Genomic DNA, 22765 nt, shown 5'->3' on the forward strand with positions numbered 1-22765 from the left:
CTTTTTCTTTCTTGATCTCTTATATTTTTTTTCTTTTCTTTTTGCGCTCTCTTTTCTCTCTCTTTTGTTTTGGGAAATTTTTTTCCTCTTTCCTCTCTTTTGTTTTGGGAATTTTTTTTCCTCTTCCATTTTTTTTTGCCGAGCCCAACAATTGATGATCATTGAGAGGGGGATTTAGAAAAAGTATCACTTACCTTCTTCGGACCATCATTTGGGTGGTAACTGCCAATAAAAGAAAACATTGGCCCACCCAGCTCACCTACACATGACTGTCCTGTCTGCCTGTCTGTTCCAAGTGACTGTCTGGCTGTCAGGTTCCGCCGGATTCCGAGTGAGCAGCTTGTGATGTCATAGAGGGCAGATTGTGATGTCACACAAAGGGTCCTGCCACATGAATGCCTGTCCATCTGACTGTCTACTACTGCTGCTGAATGGGCTCAAAACAGGAAAGCCGTCATTGCACCTGATTGTGCAAGATTCCTCCTTCTCCTCTGCAGCAGCTAGCTGATTGATTTACTCAGCAGCAGTTCGTCAGGGACACAGGCATGCAGCAGCAAAGAGCGAGGAGACAGCTGGCTGCTGCTGCTTGCCTGTTGGTCGTCTGCCTAGTGGGTGTGTGTCTGTTGACGCGACGTCAACAGACGGGGCGGAGCACATGCAAATTTGGCCTCCTACCCAGCTGAGGCACCCTGCCCGCCCGCCGACGACCTAATCACAAAATCAGTTGGATGGCTACTCGTCCTCCGGTCCCTGTCCAGCACTTCAAGTCCTATTCACACCTGCCGTACAGCCAGGTATCTTTCAGACTGCAACGACATAGAAGTGATGTGTGTGTGTTAGATGTGTCCGTGGTGCTGATCTCTTCTGCACCAGTGTTGGTGGCCGAATTCCGGTTCGCGCGCTTTGCTGGGACCCCATTCGGGTTATCGCTTCTCGGCCTTTTGGCTAAGATCAAGTGTAGTATCTGTTCTTATCAGTTTAATATCTGATACGCCCCCTATCTGGGGGCCATATATTAAATGGATTTTTAGAACAGGGAGATGGAAGAAGAGCTTGCTCTGTCCACTCCACGCATTGACCTGGTATTGCAGTACTTCCAGGACCGGTGCACCTTCCTAATCTGTTATCCAAAAAAAGACTATTTCCATTCCTGGCACTTAATTTGGAGTATCAATTGTTTGTGCACCTTTGTACTAACTTTGTATTTAGAAATGCATGCATTTGCTGCTTCAAGGTTTAACCCTTGTGCATAAATACTTTGAAATCCTGCCTCCAGTGTATCATTTTGTGACTATTTCTTGACTCCTTGAATTGTACTTTCTGGAATCGAGGCAGTTAAATATTTTTACGTGACACTACACTTGATATCAGCATATGCGGCCTAGCCAAAAGACCGGAAGCCTGCCTAAATTAAATGACTTATCAATCGCTGCGACCTCCCAAAAAATAGGCAAACACTATGTGACTTACCTACGATCTTTCCACGGAAACATCAACTGGATCACAGCAATGGCATTTTTGGACCCCCCTCCCTCTCCATTTGAAATGGCTTGGTTTTTTTTTTGCTTTTTCTTTCTTGATCTCTTATATTTTTTTTCTTTTCTTTTTGCGCTCCCTTTTCTCTCTCTTTTGTTTTGGGAAATTTTTTTCCTCTTTCCTCTCTTTTGTTTTGGGAATTTTTTTTCCTCTTCCATTTTTTTTTGCCGAGCCCAACAATTGATGATCATTGAGAGGGGGATTTAGAAAAAGTATCACTTACCTTCTTCGGACCATCATTTGGGTGGTAACTGCCAATAAAAGAAAACATTGGCCCACCCAGCTCACCTACACATGACTGTCCTGTCTGCCTGTCTGTTCCAAGTGACTGTCTGGCTGTCAGGTTCCGCCGGATTCCGAGTGAGCAGCTTGTGATGTCATAGAGGGCAGATTGTGATGTCACACAAAGGGTCCTGCCACATGAATGCCTGTCCATCTGACTGTCTACTACTGCTGCTGAATGGGCTCAAAACAGGAAAGCCGTCATTGCACCTGATTGTGCAAGATTCCTCCTTCTCCTCTGCAGCAGCTAGCTGATTGATTTACTCAGCAGCAGTTCGTCAGGGACACAGGCATGCAGCAGCAAAGAGCGAGGAGACAGCTGGCTGCTGCTGCTTGCCTGTTGGTCGTCTGCCTAGTGGGTGTGTGTCTGTTGACGCGACGTCAACAGACGGGGCGGAGCACATGCAAATTTGGCCTCCTACCCAGCTGAGGCACCCTGCCCGCCCGCCGACGACCTAATCACAAAATCAGTTGGATGGCTACTCGTCCTCCGGTCCCTGTCCAGCACTTCAAGTCCTATTCACACCTGCCGTACAGCCAGGTATCTTTCAGACTGCAACGACATAGAAGTGATGTGTGTGTGTTAGATGTGTCCGTGGTGCTGATCTCTTCTGCACCAGTGTTGGTGGCCGAATTCCGGTTCGCGCGCTTTGCTGGGACCCCATTCGGGTTATCGCTTCTCGGCCTTTTGGCTAAGATCAAGTGTAGTATCTGTTCTTATCAGTTTAATATCTGATACGCCCCCTATCTGGGGGCCATATATTAAATGGATTTTTAGAACAGGGAGATGGAAGAAGAGCTTGCTCTGTCCACTCCACGCATTGACCTGGTATTGCAGTACTTCCAGGACCGGTGCACCTTCCTAATCTGTTATCCAAAAAAAGACTATTTCCATTCCTGGCACTTAATTTGGAGTATCAATTGTTTGTGCACCTTTGTACTAACTTTGTATTTAGAAATGCATGCATTTGCTGCTTCAAGGTTTAACCCTTGTGCATAAATACTTTGAAATCCTGCCTCCAGTGTATCATTTTGTGACTATTTCTTGACTCCTTGAATTGTACTTTCTGGAATCGAGGCAGTTAAATATTTTTACGTGACACTACACTTGATATCAGCATATGCGGCCTAGCCAAAAGACCGGAAGCCTGCCTAAATTAAATGACTTATCAATCGCTGCGACCTCCCAAAAAATAGGCAAACACTATGTGACTTACCTACGATCTTTCCACGGAAACATCAACTGGATCACAGCAATGGCATTTTTGGACCCCCCTCCCTCTCCATTTGAAATGGCTTGGTTTTTTTTTTGCTTTTTCTTTCTTGATCTCTTATATTTTTTTTCTTTTCTTTTTGCGCTCTCTTTTCTCTCTCTTTTGTTTTGGGAAATTTTTTTCCTCTTTCCTCTCTTTTGTTTTGGGAATTTTTTTTCCTCTTCCATTTTTTTTTGCCGAGCCCAACAATTGATGATCATTGAGAGGGGGATTTAGAAAAAGTATCACTTACCTTCTTCGGACCATCATTTGGGTGGTAACTGCCAATAAAAGAAAACATTGGCCCACCCGGCTCACCTACACATGACTGTCCTGTCTGTCTGTCTGTTCCAAGTGACTGTCTGGCTGTCAGGTTCCGCCGGATTCCGAGTGAGCAGCTTGTGATGTCATAGAGGGCAGATTGTGATGTCACACAAAGGGTCCTGCCACATGAATGCCTGTCCATCTGACTGTCTACTACTGCTGCTGAATGGGCTCAAAACAGGAAAGCCGTCATTGCACCTGATTGTGCAAGATTCCTCCTTCTCCTCTGCAGCAGCTAGCTGATTGATTTACTCAGCAGCAGTTCGTCAGGGACACAGGCATGCAGCAGCAAAGAGCGAGGAGACAGCTGGCTGCTGCTGCTTGCCTGTTGGTCGTCTGCCTAGTGGGTGTGTGTCTGTTGACGCGACGTCAACAGACGGGGCGGAGCACATGCAAATTTGGCCTCCTACCCAGCTGAGGCACCCTGCCCGCCCGCCGACGACCTAATCACAAAATCAGTTGGATGGCTACTCGTCCTCCGGTCCCTGTCCAGCACTTCAAGTCCTATTCACACCTGCCGTACAGCCAGGTATCTTTCAGACTGCAACGACATAGAAGTGATGTGTGTGTGTTAGATGTGTCCGTGGTGCTGATCTCTTCTGCACCAGTGTTGGTGGCCGAATTCCGGTTCGCGCGCTTTGCTGGGACCCCATTCGGGTTATCGCTTCTCGGCCTTTTGGCTAAGATCAAGTGTAGTATCTGTTCTTATCAGTTTAATATCTGATACGCCCCCTATCTGGGGGCCATATATTAAATGGATTTTTAGAACAGGGAGATGGAAGAAGAGCTTGCTCTGTCCACTCCACGCATTGACCTGGTATTGCAGTACTTCCAGGACCGGTGCACCTTCCTAATCTGTTATCCAAAAAAAGACTATTTCCATTCCTGGCACTTAATTTGGAGTATCAATTGTTTGTGCACCTTTGTACTAACTTTGTATTTAGAAATGCATGCATTTGCTGCTTCAAGGTTTAACCCTTGTGCATAAATACTTTGAAATCCTGCCTCCAGTGTATCATTTTGTGACTATTTCTTGACTCCTTGAATTGTACTTTCTGGAATCGAGGCAGTTAAATATTTTTACGTGACACTACACTTGATATCAGCATATGCGGCCTAGCCAAAAGACCGGAAGCCTGCCTAAATTAAATGACTTATCAATCGCTGCGACCTCCCAAAAAATAGGCAAACACTATGTGACTTACCTACGATCTTTCCACGGAAACATCAACTGGATCACAGCAATGGCATTTTTGGACCCCCCTCCCTCTCCATTTGAAATGGCTTGGTTTTTTTTTTGCTTTTTCTTTCTTGATCTCTTATATTTTTTTTCTTTTCTTTTTGCGCTCTCTTTTCTCTCTCTTTTGTTTTGGGAAATTTTTTTCCTCTTTCCTCTCTTTTGTTTTGGGAATTTTTTTTCCTCTTCCATTTTTTTTTGCCGAGCCCAACAATTGATGATCATTGAGAGGGGGATTTAGAAAAAGTATCACTTACCTTCTTCGGACCATCATTTGGGTGGTAACTGCCAATAAAAGAAAACATTGGCCCACCCAGCTCACCTACACATGACTGTCCTGTCTGCCTGTCTGTTCCAAGTGACTGTCTGGCTGTCAGGTTCCGCCGGATTCCGAGTGAGCAGCTTGTGATGTCATAGAGGGCAGATTGTGATGTCACACAAAGGGTCCTGCCACATGAATGCCTGTCCATCTGACTGTCTACTACTGCTGCTGAATGGGCTCAAAACAGGAAAGCCGTCATTGCACCTGATTGTGCAAGATTCCTCCTTCTCTTCTGCAGCAGCTAGCTGATTGATTTACTCAGCAGCAGTTCGTCAGGGACACAGGCATGCAGCAGCAAAGAGCGAGGAGACAGCTGGCTGCTGCTGCTTGCCTGTTGGTCGTCTGCCTAGTGGGTGTGTGTCTGTTGACGCGACGTCAACAGACGGGGCGGAGCACATGCAAATTTGGCCTCCTACCCAGCTGAGGCACCCTGCCCGCCCGCCGACGACCTAATCACAAAATCAGTTGGATGGCTACTCGTCCTCCGGTCCCTGTCCAGCACTTCAAGTCCTATTCACACCTGCCGTACAGCCAGGTATCTTTCAGACTGCAACGACATAGAAGTGATGTGTGTGTGTTAGATGTGTCCGTGGTGCTGATCTCTTCTGCACCAGTGTTGGTGGCCGAATTCCGGTTCGCGCGCTTTGCTGGGACCCCATTCGGGTTATCGCTTCTCGGCCTTTTGGCTAAGATCAAGTGTAGTATCTGTTCTTATCAGTTTAATATCTGATACGCCCCCTATCTGGGGGCCATATATTAAATGGATTTTTAGAACAGGGAGATGGAAGAAGAGCTTGCTCTGTCCACTCCACGCATTGACCTGGTATTGCAGTACTTCCAGGACCGGTGCACCTTCCTAATCTGTTATCCAAAAAAAGACTATTTCCATTCCTGGCACTTAATTTGGAGTATCAATTGTTTGTGCACCTTTGTACTAACTTTGTATTTAGAAATGCATGCATTTGCTGCTTCAAGGTTTAACCCTTGTGCATAAATACTTTGAAATCCTGCCTCCAGTGTATCATTTTGTGACTATTTCTTGACTCCTTGAATTGTACTTTCTGGAATCGAGGCAGTTAAATATTTTTACGTGACACTACACTTGATATCAGCATATGCGGCCTAGCCAAAAGACCGGAAGCCTGCCTAAATTAAATGACTTATCAATCGCTGCGACCTCCCAAAAAATAGGCAAAAACTATGTGACTTACCTACGATCTTTCCACGGAAACATCAACTGGATCACAGCAATGGCATTTTTGGACCCCCCTCCCTCTCCATTTGAAATGGCTTGGTTTTTTTTTTGCTTTTTCTTTCTTGATCTCTTATATTTTTTTTCTTTTCTTTTTGCGCTCTCTTTTCTCTCTCTTTTGTTTTGGGAAATTTTTTTCCTCTTTCCTCTCTTTTGTTTTGGGAATTTTTTTTCCTCTTCCATTTTTTTTTGCCGAGCCCAACAATTGATGATCATTGAGAGGGGGATTTAGAAAAAGTATCACTTACCTTCTTCGGACCATCATTTGGGTGTTAACTGCCAATAAAAGAAAACATTGGCCCACCCAGCTCACCTACACATGACTGTCCTGTCTGCCTGTCTGTTCCAAGTGACTGTCTGGCTGTCAGGTTCCGCCGGATTCCGAGTGAGCAGCTTGTGATGTCATAGAGGGCAGATTGTGATGTCACACAAAGGGCCCTGCCACATGAATGCCTGTCCATCTGACTGTCTACTACTGCTGCTGAATGGGCTCAAAACAGGAAAGCCGTCATTGCACCTGATTGTGCAAGATTCCTCCTTCTCCTCTGCAGCAGCTAGCTGATTGATTTACTCAGCAGCAGTTCGTCAGGGACACAGGCATGCAGCAGCAAAGAGCGAGGAGACAGCTGGCTGCTGCTGCTTGCCTGTTGGTCGTCTGCCTAGTGGGTGTGTGTCTGTTGACGCGACGTCAACAGACGGGGCGGAGCACATGCAAATTTGGCCTCCTACCCAGCTGAGGCACCCTGCCCGCCCGCCGACGACCTAATCACAAAATCAGTTGGATGGCTACTCGTCCTCCGGTCCCTGTCCAGCACTTCAAGTCCTATTCACACCTGCCGTACAGCCAGGTATCTTTCAGACTGCAACGACATAGAAGTGATGTGTGTGTGTTAGATGTGTCCGTGGTGCTGATCTCTTCTGCACCAGTGTTGGTGGCCGAATTCCGGTTCGCGCGCTTTGCTGGGACCCCATTCGGGTTATCGCTTCTCGGCCTTTTGGCTAAGATCAAGTGTAGTATCTGTTCTTATCAGTTTAATATCTGATACGCCCCCTATCTGGGGGCCATATATTAAATGGATTTTTAGAACAGGGAGATGGAAGAAGAGCTTGCTCTGTCCACTCCACGCATTGACCTGGTATTGCAGTACTTCCAGGACCGGTGCACCTTCCTAATCTGTTATCCAAAAAAAGACTATTTCCATTCCTGGCACTTAATTTGGAGTATCAATTGTTTGTGCACCTTTGTACTAACTTTGTATTTAGAAATGCATGCATTTGCTGCTTCAAGGTTTAACCCTTGTGCATAAATACTTTGAAATCCTGCCTCCAGTGTATCATTTTGTGACTATTTCTTGACTCCTTGAATTGTACTTTCTGGAATCGAGGCAGTTAAATATTTTTACGTGACACTACACTTGATATCAGCATATGCGGCCTAGCCAAAAGACCGGAAGCCTGCCTAAATTAAATGACTTATCAATCGCTGCGACCTCCCAAAAAATAGGCAAACACTATGTGACTTACCTACGATCTTTCCACGGAAACATCAACTGGATCACAGCAATGGCATTTTTGGACCCCCCTCCCTCTCCATTTGAAATGGCTTGGTTTTTTTTTTGCTTTTTCTTTCTTGATCTCTTATATTTTTTTTCTTTTCTTTTTGCGCTCTCTTTTCTCTCTCTTTTGTTTTGGGAAATTTTTTTCCTCTTTCCTCTCTTTTGTTTTGGGAATTTTTTTTCCTCTTCCATTTTTTTTTGCCGAGCCCAACAATTGATGATCATTGAGAGGGGGATTTAGAAAAAGTATCACTTACCTTCTTCGGACCATCATTTGGGTGGTAACTGCCAATAAAAGAAAACATTGGCCCACCCAGCTCACCTACACATGACTGTCCTGTCTGCCTGTCTGTTCCAAGTGACTGTCTGGCTGTCAGGTTCCGCCGGATTCCGAGTGAGCAGCTTGTGATGTCATAGAGGGCAGATTGTGATGTCACACAAAGGGTCCTGCCACATGAATGCCTGTCCATCTGACTGTCTACTACTGCTGCTGAATGGGCTCAAAACAGGAAAGCCGTCATTGCACCTGATTGTGCAAGATTCCTCCTTCTCCTCTGCAGCAGCTAGCTGATTGATTTACTCAGCAGCAGTTCGTCAGGGACACAGGCATGCAGCAGCAAAGAGCGAGGAGACAGCTGGCTGCTGCTGCTTGCCTGTTGGTCGTCTGCCTAGTGGGTGTGTGTCTGTTGACGCGACGTCAACAGACGGGGCGGAGCACATGCAAATTTGGCCTCCTACCCAGCTGAGGCACCCTGCCCGCCCGCCGACGACCTAATCACAAAATCAGTTGGATGGCTACTCGTCCTCCGGTCCCTGTCCAGCACTTCAAGTCCTATTCACACCTGCCGTACAGCCAGGTATCTTTCAGACTGCAACGACATAGAAGTGATGTGTGTGTGTTAGATGTGTCCGTGGTGCTGATCTCTTCTGCACCAGTGTTGGTGGCCGAATTCCGGTTCGCGCGCTTTGCTGGGACCCCATTCGGGTTATCGCTTCTCGGCCTTTTGGCTAAGATCAAGTGTAGTATCTGTTCTTATCAGTTTAATATCTGATACGCCCCCTATCTGGGGGCCATATATTAAATGGATTTTTAGAACAGGGAGATGGAAGAAGAGCTTGCTCTGTCCACTCCACGCATTGACCTGGTATTGCAGTACTTCCAGGACCGGTGCACCTTCCTAATCTGTTATCCAAAAAAAGACTATTTCCATTCCTGGCACTTAATTTGGAGTATCAATTGTTTGTGCACCTTTGTACTAACTTTGTATTTAGAAATGCATGCATTTGCTGCTTCAAGGTTTAACCCTTGTGCATAAATACTTTGAAATCCTGCCTCCAGTGTATCATTTTGTGACTATTTCTTGACTCCTTGAATTGTACTTTCTGGAATCGAGGCAGTTAAATATTTTTACGTGACACTACACTTGATATCAGCATATGCGGCCTAGCCAAAAGACCGGAAGCCTGCCTAAATTAAATGACTTATCAATCGCTGCGACCTCCCAAAAAATAGGCAAACACTATGTGACTTACCTACGATCTTTCCACAGAAACATCAACTGGATCACAGCAATGGCATTTTTGGACCCCCCTCCCTCTCCATTTGAAATGGCTTGGTTTTTTTTTTGCTTTTTCTTTCTTGATCTCTTATATTTTTTTTCTTTTCTTTTTGCGCTCTCTTTTCTCTCTCTTTTGTTTTGGGAAATTTTTTTCCTCTTTCCTCTCTTTTGTTTTGGGAATTTTTTTTCCTCTTCCATTTTTTTTTGCCGAGCCCAACAATTGATGATCATTGAGAGGGGGATTTAGAAAAAGTATCACTTACCTTCTTCGGACCATCATTTGGGTGGTAACTGCCAATAAAAGAAAACATTGGCCCACCCAGCTCACCTACACATGACTGTCCTGTCTGCCTGTCTGTTCCAAGTGACTGTCTGGCTGTCAGGTTCCGCCGGATTCCGAGTGAGCAGCTTGTGATGTCATAGAGGGCAGATTGTGATGTCACACAAAGGGTCCTGCCACATGAATGCCTGTCCATCTGACTGTCTACTACTGCTGCTGAATGGGCTCAAAACAGGAAAGCCGTCATTGCACCTGATTGTGCAAGATTCCTCCTTCTCCTCTGCAGCAGCTAGCTGATTGATTTACTCAGCAGCAGTTCGTCAGGGACACAGGCATGCAGCAGCAAAGAGCGAGGAGACAGCTGGCTGCTGCTGCTTGCCTGTTGGTCGTCTGCCTAGTGGGTGTGTGTCTGTTGACGCGACGTCAACAGACGGGGCGGAGCACATGCAAATTTGGCCTCCTACCCAGCTGAGGCACCCTGCCCGCCCGCCGACGACCTAATCACAAAATCAGTTGGATGGCTACTCGTCCTCCGGTCCCTGTCCAGCACTTCAAGTCCTATTCACACCTGCCGTACAGCCAGGTATCTTTCAGACTGCAACGACATAGAAGTGATGTGTGTGTGTTAGATGTGTCCGTGGTGCTGATCTCTTCTGCACCAGTGTTGGTGGCCGAATTCCGGTTCGCGCGCTTTGCTGGGACCCCATTCGGGTTATCGCTTTTCGGCCTTTTGGCTAAGATCAAGTGTAGTATCTGTTCTTATCAGTTTAATATCTGATACGCCCCCTATCTGGGGGCCATATATTAAATGGATTTTTAGAACAGGGAGATGGAAGAAGAGCTTGCTCTGTCCACTCCACGCATTGACCTGGTATTGCAGTACTTCCAGGACCGGTGCACCTTCCTAATCTGTTATCCAAAAAAAGACTATTTCCATTCCTGGCACTTAATTTGGAGTATCAATTGTTTGTGCACCTTTGTACTAACTTTGTATTTAGAAATGCATGCATTTGCTGCTTCAAGGTTTAACCCTTGTGCATAAATACTTTGAAATCCTGCCTCCAGTGTATCATTTTGTGACTATTTCTTGACTCCTTGAATTGTACTTTCTGGAATCGAGGCAGTTAAATATTTTTACGTGACACTACACTTGATATCAGCATATGCGGCCTAGCCAAAAGACCGGAAGCCTGCCTAAATTAAATGACTTATCAATCGCTGCGACCTCCCAAAAAATAGGCAAACACTATGTGACTTACCTACGATCTTTCCACGGAAACATCAACTGGATCACAGCAATGGCATTTTTGGACCCCCCTCCCTCTCCATTTGAAATGGCTTGGTTTTTTTTTTGCTTTTTCTTTCTTGATCTCTTATATTTTTTTTCTTTTCTTTTTGCGCTCTCTTTTCTCTCTCTTTTGTTTTGGGAAATTTTTTTCCTCTTTCCTCTCTTTTGTTTTGGGAATTTTTTTTCCTCTTCCATTTTTTTTTGCCGAGCCCAACAATTGATGATCATTGAGAGGGGGATTTAGAAAAAGTATCACTTACCTTCTTCGGACCATCATTTGGGTGGTAACTGCCAATAAAAGAAAACATTGGCCCACCCAGCTCACCTACACATGACTGTCCTGTCTGCCTGTCTGTTCCAAGTGACTGTCTGGCTGTCAGGTTCCGCCGGATTCCGAGTGAGCAGCTTGTGATGTCATAGAGGGCAGATTGTGATGTCACACAAAGGGTCCTGCCACATGAATGCCTGTCCATCTGACTGTCTACTACTGCTGCTGAATGGGCTCAAAACAGGAAAGCCGTCATTGCACCTGATTGTGCAAGATTCCTCCTTCTCCTCTGCAGCAGCTAGCTGATTGATTTACTCAGCAGCAGTTCGTCAGGGACACAGGCATGCAGCAGCAAAGAGCGAGGAGACAGCTGGCTGCAGCTGCTTGCCTGTTGGTCGTCTGCCTAGTGGGTGTGTGTCTGTTGACGCGACGTCAACAGACGGGGCGGAGCACATGCAAATTTGGCCTCCTACCCAGCTGAGGCACCCTGCCCGCCCGCCGACGACCTAATCACAAAATCAGTTGGATGGCTACTCGTCCTCCGGTCCCTGTCCAGCACTTCAAGTCCTATTCACACCTGCCGTACAGCCAGGTATCTTTCAGACTGCAACGACATAGAAGTGATGTGTGTGTGTTAGATGTGTCCGTGGTGCTGATCTCTTCTGCACCAGTGTTGGTGGCCGAATTCCGGTTCGCGCGCTTTGCTGGGACCCCATTCGGGTTATCGCTTCTCGGCCTTTTGGCTAAGATCAAGTGTAGTATCTGTTCTTATCAGTTAATATCTGATACGCCCCCTATCTGGGGGCCATATATTAAATGGATTTTTAGAACAGGGAGATGGAAGAAGAGCTTGCTCTGTCCACTCCACGCATTGACCTGGTATTGCAGTACTTCCAGGACCGGTGCACCTTCCTAATCTGTTATCCAAAAAAAGACTATTTCCATTCCTGGCACTTAATTTGGAGTATCAATTGTTTGTGCACCTTTGTACTAACTTTGTATTTAGAAATGCATGCATTTTCTGCTTCAAGGTTTAACCCTTGTGCATAAATACTTTGAAATCCTGCCTCCAGTGTATCATTTTGTGACTATTTCTTGACTCCTTGAATTGTACTTTCTGGAATCGAGGCAGTTAAATATTTTTACGTGACACTACACTTGATATCAGCATATGCGGCCTAGCCAAAAGACCGGAAGCCTGCCTAAATTAAATGACTTATCAATCGCTGCGACCTCCCAAAAAATAGGCAAACACTATGTGACTTACCTACGATCTTTCCACGGAAACATCAACTGGATCACAGCAATGGCATTTTTGGACCCCCCTCCCTCTCCATTTGAAATGGCTTGGTTTTTTTTTGCTTTTTCTTTCTTGATCTCTTATATTTTTTTTCTTTTCTTTTTGCGCTCTCTTTTCTCTCTCTTTTGTTTTGGGAAATTTTTTTCCTCTTTCCTCTCTTTTGTTTTGGGAATTTTTTTTCCTCTTCCATTTTTTTTTGCCGAGCCCAACAATTGATGATCATTGAGAGGGGGATTTAGAAAAAGTATCACTTACCTTCTTCGGACCATCATTTGGGTGGTAACTGCCAATAAAAGAAAACATTGGCCCACCCAGCTCACCTACACATGACTGTCCTGTCTGTCTGTCTGTTCCAAGTGACTGTCTGGCTGTCAGGTTCCGCCGGATTCCGAGTGAGCAGCTTGTGATGTCATAGAGGGCAGATTGTGATGTCACACAAAGGGTCCTGCCACATGAATGCCTGTCCATCTGACTGTCTACTACTGCTGCTGAATGGGCTCAAAACAGGAAAGCCGTCATTGCACCTGATTGTGCAAGATTCCTCCTTCTCCTCTGCAGCAGCTAGCTGATTGATTTACTCAGCAGCAGTTCGTCAGGGACACAGGCATGCAGCAGCAAAGAGCGAGGAGACAGCTGGCTGCTGCTGCTTGCCTGTTGGTCGTCTGCCTAGTGGGTGTGTGTCTGTTGACGCGACGTCAACAGACGGGGCGGAGCACATGCAAATTTGGCCTCCTACCCAGCTGAGGCACCCTGCCCGCCCGCCGACGACCTAATCACAAAATCAGTTGGATGGCTACTCGTCCTCCGGTCCCTGTCCAGCACTTCAAGTCCTATTCACACCTGCCGTACAGCCAGGTATCTTTCAGACTGCAACGACATAGAAGTGATGTGTGTGTGTTAGATGTGTCCGTGGTGCTGATCTCTTCTGCACCAGTGTTGGTGGCCGAATTCCGGTTCGCGCGCTTTGCTGGGACCCCATTCGGGTTATCGCTTCTCGGCCTTTTGGCTAAGATCAAGTGTAGTATCTGTTCTTATCAGTTTAATATCTGATACGCCCCCTATCTGGGGGCCATATATTAAATGGATTTTTAGAACAGGGAGATGGAAGAAGAGCTTGCTCTGTCCACTCCACGCATTGACCTGGTATTGCAGTACTTCCAGGACCGGTGCACCTTCCTAATCTGTTATCCAAAAAAAGACTATTTCCATTCCTGGCACTTAATTTGGAGTATCAATTGTTTGTGCACCTTTGTACTAACTTTGTATTTAGAAATGCATGCATTTGCTGCTTCAAGGTTTAACCCTTGTGCATAAATACTTTGAAATCCTGCCTCCAGTGTATCATTTTGTGACTATTTCTTGACTCCTTGAATTGTACTTTCTGGAATCGAGGCAGTTAAATATTTTTACGTGACACTACACTTGATATCAGCATATGCGGCCTAGCCAAAAGACCGGAAGCCTGCCTAAATTAAATGACTTATCAATCGCTGCGACCTCCCAAAAAATAGGCAAACACTATGTGACTTACCTACGATCTTTCCACGGAAACATCAACTGGATCACAGCAATGGCATTTTTGGACCCCCCTCCCTCTCCATTTGAAATGGCTTGGTTTTTTTTTTGCTTTTTCTTTCTTGATCTCTTATATTTTTTTTCTTTTCTTTTTGCGCTCTCTTTTCTCTCTCTTTTGTTTTGGGAAATTTTTTTCCTCTTTCCTCTCTTTTGTTTTGGGAATTTTTTTTCCTCTTCCATTTTTTTTTGCCGAGCCCAACAATTGATGATCATTGAGAGGGGGATTTAGAAAAAGTATCACTTACCTTCTTCGGACCATCATTTGGGTGGTAACTGCCAATAAAAGAAAACATTGGCCCACCCAGCTCACCTACACATGACTGTCCTGTCTGCCTGTCTGTTCCAAGTGACTGTCTGGCTGTCAGGTTCCGCCGGATTCCGAGTGAGCAGCTTGTGATGTCATAGAGGGCAGATTGTGATGTCACACAAAGGGTCCTGCCACATGAATGCCTGTCCATCTGACTGTCTACTACTGCTGCTGAATGGGCTCAAAACAGGAAAGCCGTCATTGCACCTGATTGTGCAAGATTCCTCCTTCTCCTCTGCAGCAGCTAGCTGATTGATTTACTCAGCAGCAGTTCGTCAGGGACACAGGCATGCAGCAGCAAAGAGCGAGGAGACAGCTGGCTGCGGCTGCTTGCCTGTTGGTCGTCTGCCTAGTGGGTGTGTGTCTGTTGACGCGACGTCAACAGACGGGGCAGAGCACATGCAAATTTGGCCTCCTACCCAGCTGAGGCACCCTGCCCGCCCGCCGACGACCTAATCACAAAATCAGTTGGATGGCTACTCGTCCTCCGGTCCCTGTCCAGCACACTTCAAGTCCTATTCACACCTGCCGTACAGCCAGGTATCTTTCAGACTGCAACGACATAGAAGTGATGTGTGTGTGTTAGATGTGTCCGTGGTGCTGATCTCTTCTGCACCAGTGTTGGTGGCCGAATTCCGGTTCGCGCGCTTTGCTGGGACCCCATTCGGGTTATCGCTTCTCGGCCTTTTGGCTAAGATCAAGTGTAGTATCTGTTCTTATCAGTTTAATATCTGATACGCCCCCTATCTGGGGGCCATATATTAAATGGATTTTTAGAACAGGGAGATGGAAGAAGAGCTTGCTCTGTCCACTCCACGCATTGACCTGGTATTGCAGTACTTCCAGGACCGGTGCACCTTCCTAATCTGTTATCCAAAAAAAGACTATTTCCATTCCTGGCACTTAATTTGGAGTATCAATTGTTTGTGCACCTTTGTACTAACTTTGTATTTAGAAATGCATGCATTTGCTGCTTCAAGGTTTAACCCTTGTGCATAAATACTTTGAAATCCTGCCTCCAGTGTATCATTTTGTGACTATTTCTTGACTCCTTGAATTGTACTTTCTGGAATCGAGGCAGTTAAATATTTTTACGTGACACTACACTTGATATCAGCATATGCGGCCTAGCCAAAAGACCGGAAGCCTGCCTAAATTAAATGACTTATCAATCGCTGCGACCTCCCAAAAAATAGGCAAACACTATGTGACTTACCTACGATCTTTCCACGGAAACATCAACTGGATCACAGCAATGGCATTTTTGGACCCCCCTCCCTCTCCATTTGAAATGGCTTGGTTTTTTTTTTGCTTTTTCTTTCTTGATCTCTTATATTTTTTTTCTTTTCTTTTTGCGCTCTCTTTTCTCTCTCTTTTGTTTTGGGAAATTTTTTTCCTCTTTCCTCTCTTTTGTTTTGGGAATTTTTTTTCCTCTTCCATTTTTTTTTGCCGAGCCCAACAATTGATGATCATTGAGAGGGGGATTTAGAAAAAGTATCACTTACCTTCTTCGGACCATCATTTGGGTGGTAACTGCCAATAAAAGAAAACATTGGCCCACCCAGCTCACCTACACATGACTGTCCTGTCTGCCTGTCTGTTCCAAGTGACTGTCTGGCTGTCAGGTTCCGCCGGATTCCGAGTGAGCAGCTTGTGATGTCATAGAGGGCAGATTGTGATGTCACACAAAGGGTCCTGCCACATGAATGCCTGTCCATCTGACTGTCTACTACTGCTGCTGAATGGGCTCAAAACAGGAAAGCCGTCATTGCACCTGATTGTGCAAGATTCCTCCTTCTCCTCTGCAGCAGCTAGCTGATTGATTTACTCAGCAGCAGTTCGTCAGGGACACAGGCATGCAGCAGCAAAGAGCGAGGAGACAGCTGGCTGCTGCTGCTTGCCTGTTGGTCGTCTGCCTAGTGGGTGTGTGTCTGTTGACGCGACGTCAACAGACGGGGCGGAGCACATGCAAATTTGGCCTCCTACCCAGCTGAGGCACCCTGCCCGCCCGCCGACGACCTAATCACAAAATCAGTTGGATGGCTACTCGTCCTCCGGTCCCTGTCCAGCACTTCAAGTCCTATTCACACCTGCCGTACAGCCAGGTATCTTTCAGACTGCAACGACATAGAAGTGATGTGTGTGTGTTAGATGTGTCCGTGGTGCTAATCTCTTCTGCACCAGTGTTGGTGGCCGAATTCCGGTTCGCGCGCTTTGCTGGGACCCCATTCGGGTTATCGCTTCTCGGCCTTTTGGCTAAGATCAAGTGTAGTATCTGTTCTTATCAGTTTAATATCTGATACGCCCCCTATCTGGGGGCCATATATTAAATGGATTTTTAGAACAGGGAGATGGAAGAAGAGCTTGCTCTGTCCACTCCACGCATTGACCTGGTATTGCAGTACTTCCAGGACCGGTGCACCTTCCTAATCTGTTATCCAAAAAAAGACTATTTCCATTCCTGGCACTTAATTTGGAGTATCAATTGTTTGTGCACCTTTGTACTAACTTTGTATTTAGAAATGCATGCATTTGCTGCTTCAAGGTTTAACCCTTGTGCATAAATACTTTGAAATCCTGCCTCCAGTGTATCATTTTGTGACTATTTCTTGACTCCTTGAATTGTACTTTCTGGAATCGAGGCAGTTAAATATTTTTACGTGACACTACACTTGATATCAGCATATGCGGCCTAGCCAAAAGACCGGAAGCCTGCCTAAATTAAATGACTTATCAATCGCTGCGACCTCCCAAAAAATAGGCAAACACTATGTGACTTACCTACGATCTTTCCACGGAAACATCAACTGGATCACAGCAATGGCATTTTTGGACCCCCCTCCCTCTCCATTTGAAATGGCTTGGTTTTTTTTTTGCTTTTTCTTTCTTGATCTCTTATATTTTTTTTCTTTTCTTTTTGCGCTCTCTTTTCTCTCTCTTTTGTTTTGGGAAATTTTTTTCCTCTTTCCTCTCTTTTGTTTTGGGAATTTTTTTTCCTCTTCCATTTTTTTTTGCCGAGCCCAACAATTGATGATCATTGAGAGGGGGATTTAGAAAAAGTATCACTTACCTTCTTCGGACCATCATTTGGGTGGTAACTGCCAATAAAAGAAAACATTGGCCCACCCAGCTCACCTACACATGACTGTCCTGTCTGTCTGTCTGTTCCAAGTGACTGTCTGGCTGTCAGGTTCCGCCGGATTCCGAGTGAGCAGCTTGTGATGTCATAGAGGGCAGATTGTGATGTCACACAAAGGGTCCTGCCACATGAATGCCTGTCCATCTGACTGTCTACTACTGCTGCTGAATGGGCTCAAAACAGGAAAGCCGTCATTGCACCTGATTGTGCAAGATTCCTCCTTCTCCTCTGCAGCAGCTAGCTGATTGATTTACTCAGCAGCAGTTCGTCAGGGACACAGGCATGCAGCAGCAAAGAGCGAGGAGACAGCTGGCTGCTGCTGCTTGCCTGTTGGTCGTCTGCCTAGTGGGTGTGTGTCTGTTGACGCGACGTCAACAGACGGGGCGGAGCACATGCAAATTTGGCCTCCTACCCAGCTGAGGCACCCTGCCCGCCCGCCGACGACCTAATCACAAAATCAGTTGGATGGCTACTCGTCCTCCGGTCCCTGTCCAGCACTTCAAGTCCTATTCACACCTGCCGTACAGCCAGGTATCTTTCAGACTGCAACGACATAGAAGTGATGTGTGTGTGTTAGATGTGTCCGTGGTGCTGATCTCTTCTGCACCAGTGTTGGTGGCCGAATTCCGGTTCGCGCGCTTTGCTGGGACCCCATTCGGGTTATCGCTTCTCGGCCTTTTGGCTAAGATCAAGTGTAGTATCTGTTCTTATCAGTTTAATATGTGATACGCCCCCTATCTGGGGGCCATATATTAAATGGATTTTTAGAACAGGGAGATGGAAGAAGAGCTTGCTCTGTCCACTCCACGCATTGACCTGGTATTGCAGTACTTCCAGGACCGGTGCACCTTCCTAATCTGTTATCCAAAAAAAGACTATTTCCATTCCTGGCACTTAATTTGGAGTATCAATTGTTTGTGCACCTTTGTACTAACTTTGTATTTAGAAATGCATGCATTTGCTGCTTCAAGGTTTAACCCTTGTGCATAAATACTTTGAAATCCTGCCTCCAGTGTATCATTTTGTGACTATTTCTTGACTCCTTGAATTGTACTTTCTGGAATCGAGGCAGTTAAATATTTTTACGTGACACTACACTTGATATCAGCATATGCGGCCTAGCCAAAAGACCGGAAGCCTGCCTAAATTAAATGACTTATCAATCGCTGCGACCTCCCAAAAAATAGGCAAACACTATGTGACTTACCTACGATCTTTCCACGGAAACATCAACTGGATCACAGCAATGGCATTTTTGGACCCCCCTCCCTCTCCATTTGAAATGGCTTGGTTTTTTTTTTGCTTTTTCTTTCTTGATCTCTTATATTTTTTTTCTTTTCTTTTTGCGCTCTCTTTTCTCTCTCTTTTGTTTTGGGAAATTTTTTTCCTCTTTCCTCTCTTTTGTTTTGGGAATTTTTTTTCCTCTTCCATTTTTTTTTGCCGAGCCCAACAATTGATGATCATTGAGAGGGGGATTTAGAAAAAGTATCACTTACCTTCTTCGGACCATCATTTGGGTGGTAACTGCCAATAAAAGAAAACATTGGCCCACCCAGCTCACCTACACATGACTGTCCTGTCTGCCTGTCTGTTCCAAGTGACTGTCTGGCTGTCAGGTTCCGCCGGATTCCGAGTGAGCAGCTTGTGATGTCATAGAGGGCAGATTGTGATGTCACACAAAGGGTCCTGCCACATGAATGCCTGTCCATCTGACTGTCTACTACTGCTGCTGAATGGGCTCAAAACAGGAAAGCCGTCATTGCACCTGATTGTGCAAGATTCCTCCTTCTCCTCTGCAGCAGCTAGCTGATTGATTTACTCAGCAGCAGTTCGTCAGGGACACAGGCATGCAGCAGCAAAGAGCGAGGAGACAGCTGGCTGCTGCTGCTTGCCTGTTGGTCGTCTGCCTAGTGGGTGTGTGTCTGTTGACGCGACGTCAACAGACGGGGCGGAGCACATGCAAATTTGGCCTCCTACCCAGCTGAGGCACCCTGCCCGCCCGCCGACGACCTAATCACAAAATCAGTTGGATGGCTACTCGTCCTCCGGTCCCTGTCCAGCACTTCAAGTCCTATTCACACCTGCCGTACAGCCAGGTATCTTTCAGACTGCAACGACATAGAAGTGATGTGTGTGTGTTAGATGTGTCCGTGGTGCTGATCTCTTCTGCACCAGTGTTGGTGGCCGAATTCCGGTTCGCGCGCTTTGCTGGGACCCCATTCGGGTTATCGCTTCTCGGCCTTTTGGCTAAGATCAAGTGTAGTATCTGTTCTTATCAGTTTAATATCTGATACGCCCCCTATCTGGGGGCCATATATTAAATGGATTTTTAGAACAGGGAGATGGAAGAAGAGCTTGCTCTGTCCACTCCACGCATTGACCTGGTATTGCAGTACTTCCAGGACCGGTGCACCTTCCTAATCTGTTATCCAAAAAAAGACTATTTCCATTCCTGGCACTTAATTTGGAGTATCAATTGTTTGTGCACCTTTGTACTAACTTTGTATTTAGAAATGCATGCATTTGCTGCTTCAAGGTTTAACCCTTGTGCATAAATACTTTGAAATCCTGCCTCCAGTGTATCATTTTGTGACTATTTCTTGACTCCTTGAATTGTACTTTCTGGAATCGAGGCAGTTAAATATTTTTACGTGACACTACACTTGATATCAGCATATGCGGCCTAGCCAAAAGACCGGAAGCCTGCCTAAATTAAATGACTTATCAATCGCTGCGACCTCCCAAAAAATAGGCAAACACTATGTGACTTACCTACGATCTTTCCACGGAAACATCAACTGGATCACAGCAATGGCATTTTTGGACCCCCCTCCCTCTCCATTTGAAATGGCTTGGTTTTTTTTTTGCTTTTTCTTTCTTGATCTCTTATATTTTTTTTCTTTTCTTTTTGCGCTCTCTTTTCTCTCTCTTTTGTTTTGGGAAATTTTTTTCCTCTTTCCTCTCTTTTGTTTTGGGAATTTTTTTTCCTCTTCCATTTTTTTTTGCCGAGCCCAACAATTGATGATCATTGAGAGGGGGATTTAGAAAAAGTATCACTTACCTTCTTCGGACCATCATTTGGGTGGTAACTGCCAATAAAAGAAAACATTGGCCCACCCAGCTCACCTACACATGACTGTCCTGTCTGCCTGTCTGTTCCAAGTGACTGTCTGGCTGTCAGGTTCCGCCGGATTCCGAGTGAGCAGCTTGTGATGTCATAGAGGGCAGATTGTGATGTCACACAAAGGGTCCTGCCACATGAATGCCTGTCCATCTGACTGTCTACTACTGCTGCTGAATGGGCTCAAAACAGGAAAGCCGTCATTGCACCTGATTGTGCAAGATTCCTCCTTCTCCTCTGCAGCAGCTAGCTGATTGATTTACTCAGCAGCAGTTCGTCAGGGACACAGGCATGCAGCAGCAAAGAGCGAGGAGACAGCTGGCTGCGGCTGCTTGCCTGTTGGTCGTCTGCCTAGTGGGTGTGTGTCTGTTGACGCGACGTCAACAGACGGGGCGGAGCACATGCAAATTTGGCCTCCTACCCAGCTGAGGCACCCTGCCCGCCCGCCGACGACCTAATCACAAAATCAGTTGGATGGCTACTCGTCCTCCGGTCCCTGTCCAGCACTTCAAGTCCTATTCACACCTGCCGTACAGCCAGGTATCTTTCAGACTGCAACGACATAGAAGTGATGTGTGTGTGTTAGATGTGTCCGTGGTGCTGATCTCTTCTGCACCAGTGTTGGTGGCCGAATTCCGGTTCGCGCGCTTTGCTGGGACCCCATTCGGGTTATCGCTTCTCGGCCTTTTGGCTAAGATCAAGTGTAGTATCTGTTCTTATCAGTTTAATATCTGATACGCCCCCTATCTGGGGGCCATATATTAAATGGATTTTTAGAACAGGGAGATGGAAGAAGAGCTTGCTCTGTCCACTCCACGCATTGACCTGGTATTGCAGTACTTCCAGGACCGGTGCACCTTCCTAATCTGTTATCCAAAAAAAGACTATTTCCATTCCTGGCACTTAATTTGGAGTATCAATTGTTTGTGCACCTTTGTACTAACTTTGTATTTAGAAATGCATGCATTTGCTGCTTCAAGGTTTAACCCTTGTGCATAAATACTTTGAAATCCTGCCTCCAGTGTATCATTTTGTGACTATTTCTTGACTCCTTGAATTGTACTTTCTGGAATCGAGGCAGTTAAATATTTTTACGTGACACTACACTTGATATCAGCATATGCGGCCTAGCCAAAAGACCGGAAGCCTGCCTAAATTAAATGACTTATCAATCGCTGCGACCTCCCAAAAAATAGGCAAACACTATGTGACTTACCTACGATCTTTCCACGGAAACATCAACTGGATCACAGCAATGGCATTTTTGGACCCCCCTCCCTCTCCATTTGAAATGGCTTGGTTTTTTTTTTGCTTTTTCTTTCTTGATCTCTTATATTTTTTTTTTCTTTTCTTTTTGCGCTCTCTTTTCTCTCTCTTTTGTTTTGGGAAATTTTTTTCCTCTTTCCTCTCTTTTGTTTTGGGAATTTTTTTTCCTCTTCCATTTTTTTTTGCCGAGCCCAACAATTGATGATCATTGAGAGGGGGATTTAGAAAAAGTATCACTTACCTTCTTCGGACCATCATTTGGGTGGTAACTGCCAATAAAAGAAAACATTGGCCCACCCAGCTCACCTACACATGACTGTCCTGTCTGCCTGTCTGTTCCAAGTGACTGTCTGGCTGTCAGGTTCCGCCGGATTCCGAGTGAGCAGCTTGTGATGTCATAGAGGGCAGATTGTGATGTCACACAAAGGGTCCTGCCACATGAATGCCTGTCCATCTGACTGTCTACTACTGCTGCTGAATGGGCTCAAAACAGGAAAGCCGTCATTGCACCTGATTGTGCAAGATTCCTCCTTCTCCTCTGCAGCAGCTAGCTGATTGATTTACTCAGCAGCAGTTCGTCAGGGACACAGGCATGCAGCAGCAAAGAGCGAGGAGACAGCTGGCTGCTGCTGCTTGCCTGTTGGTCGTCTGCCTAGTGGGTGTGTGTCTGTTGACGCGACGTCAACAGACGGGGCGGAGCACATGCAAATTTGGCCTCCTACCCAGCTGAGGCACCCTGCCCGCCCGCCGACGACCTAATCACAAAATCAGTTGGATGGCTACTCGTCCTCCGGTCCCTGTCCAGCACTTCAAGTCCTATTCACACCTGCCGTACAGCCAGGTATCTTTCAGACTGCAACGACATAGAAGTGATGTGTGTGTGTTAGATGTGTCCGTGGT

At 46.0% G+C, this 22765-nt stretch overlaps 14 non-coding genes across 14 annotated transcripts; all 14 read left to right on the forward strand.

Moving 5' to 3' along the window:
- Positions 1 to 925: 925 nt before the first annotated feature.
- LOC146012348 (U2 spliceosomal RNA) lies at positions 926 to 1116 on the forward strand. The gene has a single exon (XR_014445516.1). It is a non-coding gene; the product is annotated as a U2 spliceosomal RNA (small nuclear RNA).
- A 1374-nt stretch (positions 1117 to 2490) lies between these two features.
- Positions 2491 to 2681, forward strand: LOC146012349 (U2 spliceosomal RNA). Its single transcript, XR_014445517.1, has one exon. It is a non-coding gene; the product is annotated as a U2 spliceosomal RNA (small nuclear RNA).
- A 1374-nt stretch (positions 2682 to 4055) lies between these two features.
- Positions 4056 to 4246, forward strand: LOC146012350 (U2 spliceosomal RNA). Its single transcript, XR_014445518.1, has one exon. It is a non-coding gene; the product is annotated as a U2 spliceosomal RNA (small nuclear RNA).
- Positions 4247 to 5620: 1374 nt separating this feature from the next.
- On the forward strand, positions 5621 to 5811 carry LOC146012351 (U2 spliceosomal RNA). The gene has a single exon (XR_014445519.1). It is a non-coding gene; the product is annotated as a U2 spliceosomal RNA (small nuclear RNA).
- Positions 5812 to 7185: 1374 nt separating this feature from the next.
- On the forward strand, positions 7186 to 7376 carry LOC146012353 (U2 spliceosomal RNA). Its single transcript, XR_014445521.1, has one exon. It is a non-coding gene; the product is annotated as a U2 spliceosomal RNA (small nuclear RNA).
- A 1374-nt stretch (positions 7377 to 8750) lies between these two features.
- Positions 8751 to 8941, forward strand: LOC146012354 (U2 spliceosomal RNA). The gene has a single exon (XR_014445522.1). It is a non-coding gene; the product is annotated as a U2 spliceosomal RNA (small nuclear RNA).
- Positions 8942 to 10315: 1374 nt separating this feature from the next.
- Positions 10316 to 10506, forward strand: LOC146012590 (U2 spliceosomal RNA). The gene has a single exon (XR_014445748.1). It is a non-coding gene; the product is annotated as a U2 spliceosomal RNA (small nuclear RNA).
- Positions 10507 to 11880: 1374 nt separating this feature from the next.
- Positions 11881 to 12070, forward strand: LOC146012601 (U2 spliceosomal RNA). Its single transcript, XR_014445758.1, has one exon. It is a non-coding gene; the product is annotated as a U2 spliceosomal RNA (small nuclear RNA).
- A 1373-nt stretch (positions 12071 to 13443) lies between these two features.
- Positions 13444 to 13634, forward strand: LOC146012355 (U2 spliceosomal RNA). Its single transcript, XR_014445523.1, has one exon. It is a non-coding gene; the product is annotated as a U2 spliceosomal RNA (small nuclear RNA).
- A 1376-nt stretch (positions 13635 to 15010) lies between these two features.
- On the forward strand, positions 15011 to 15201 carry LOC146012356 (U2 spliceosomal RNA). Its single transcript, XR_014445524.1, has one exon. It is a non-coding gene; the product is annotated as a U2 spliceosomal RNA (small nuclear RNA).
- A 1374-nt stretch (positions 15202 to 16575) lies between these two features.
- Positions 16576 to 16766, forward strand: LOC146012358 (U2 spliceosomal RNA). Its single transcript, XR_014445525.1, has one exon. It is a non-coding gene; the product is annotated as a U2 spliceosomal RNA (small nuclear RNA).
- A 1374-nt stretch (positions 16767 to 18140) lies between these two features.
- Positions 18141 to 18331, forward strand: LOC146012600 (U2 spliceosomal RNA). Its single transcript, XR_014445757.1, has one exon. It is a non-coding gene; the product is annotated as a U2 spliceosomal RNA (small nuclear RNA).
- A 1374-nt stretch (positions 18332 to 19705) lies between these two features.
- On the forward strand, positions 19706 to 19896 carry LOC146012359 (U2 spliceosomal RNA). The gene has a single exon (XR_014445526.1). It is a non-coding gene; the product is annotated as a U2 spliceosomal RNA (small nuclear RNA).
- Positions 19897 to 21270: 1374 nt separating this feature from the next.
- Positions 21271 to 21461, forward strand: LOC146012360 (U2 spliceosomal RNA). The gene has a single exon (XR_014445527.1). It is a non-coding gene; the product is annotated as a U2 spliceosomal RNA (small nuclear RNA).
- Positions 21462 to 22765: the final 1304 nt, after the last annotated feature.

This window comes from Crinia signifera, chromosome 6, assembly GCF_055691185.1.
Source record: "Crinia signifera chromosome 6, ASM5569118v1, whole genome shotgun sequence".
Classification (NCBI taxonomy): Eukaryota; Metazoa; Chordata; class Amphibia; order Anura; family Myobatrachidae; genus Crinia; species Crinia signifera.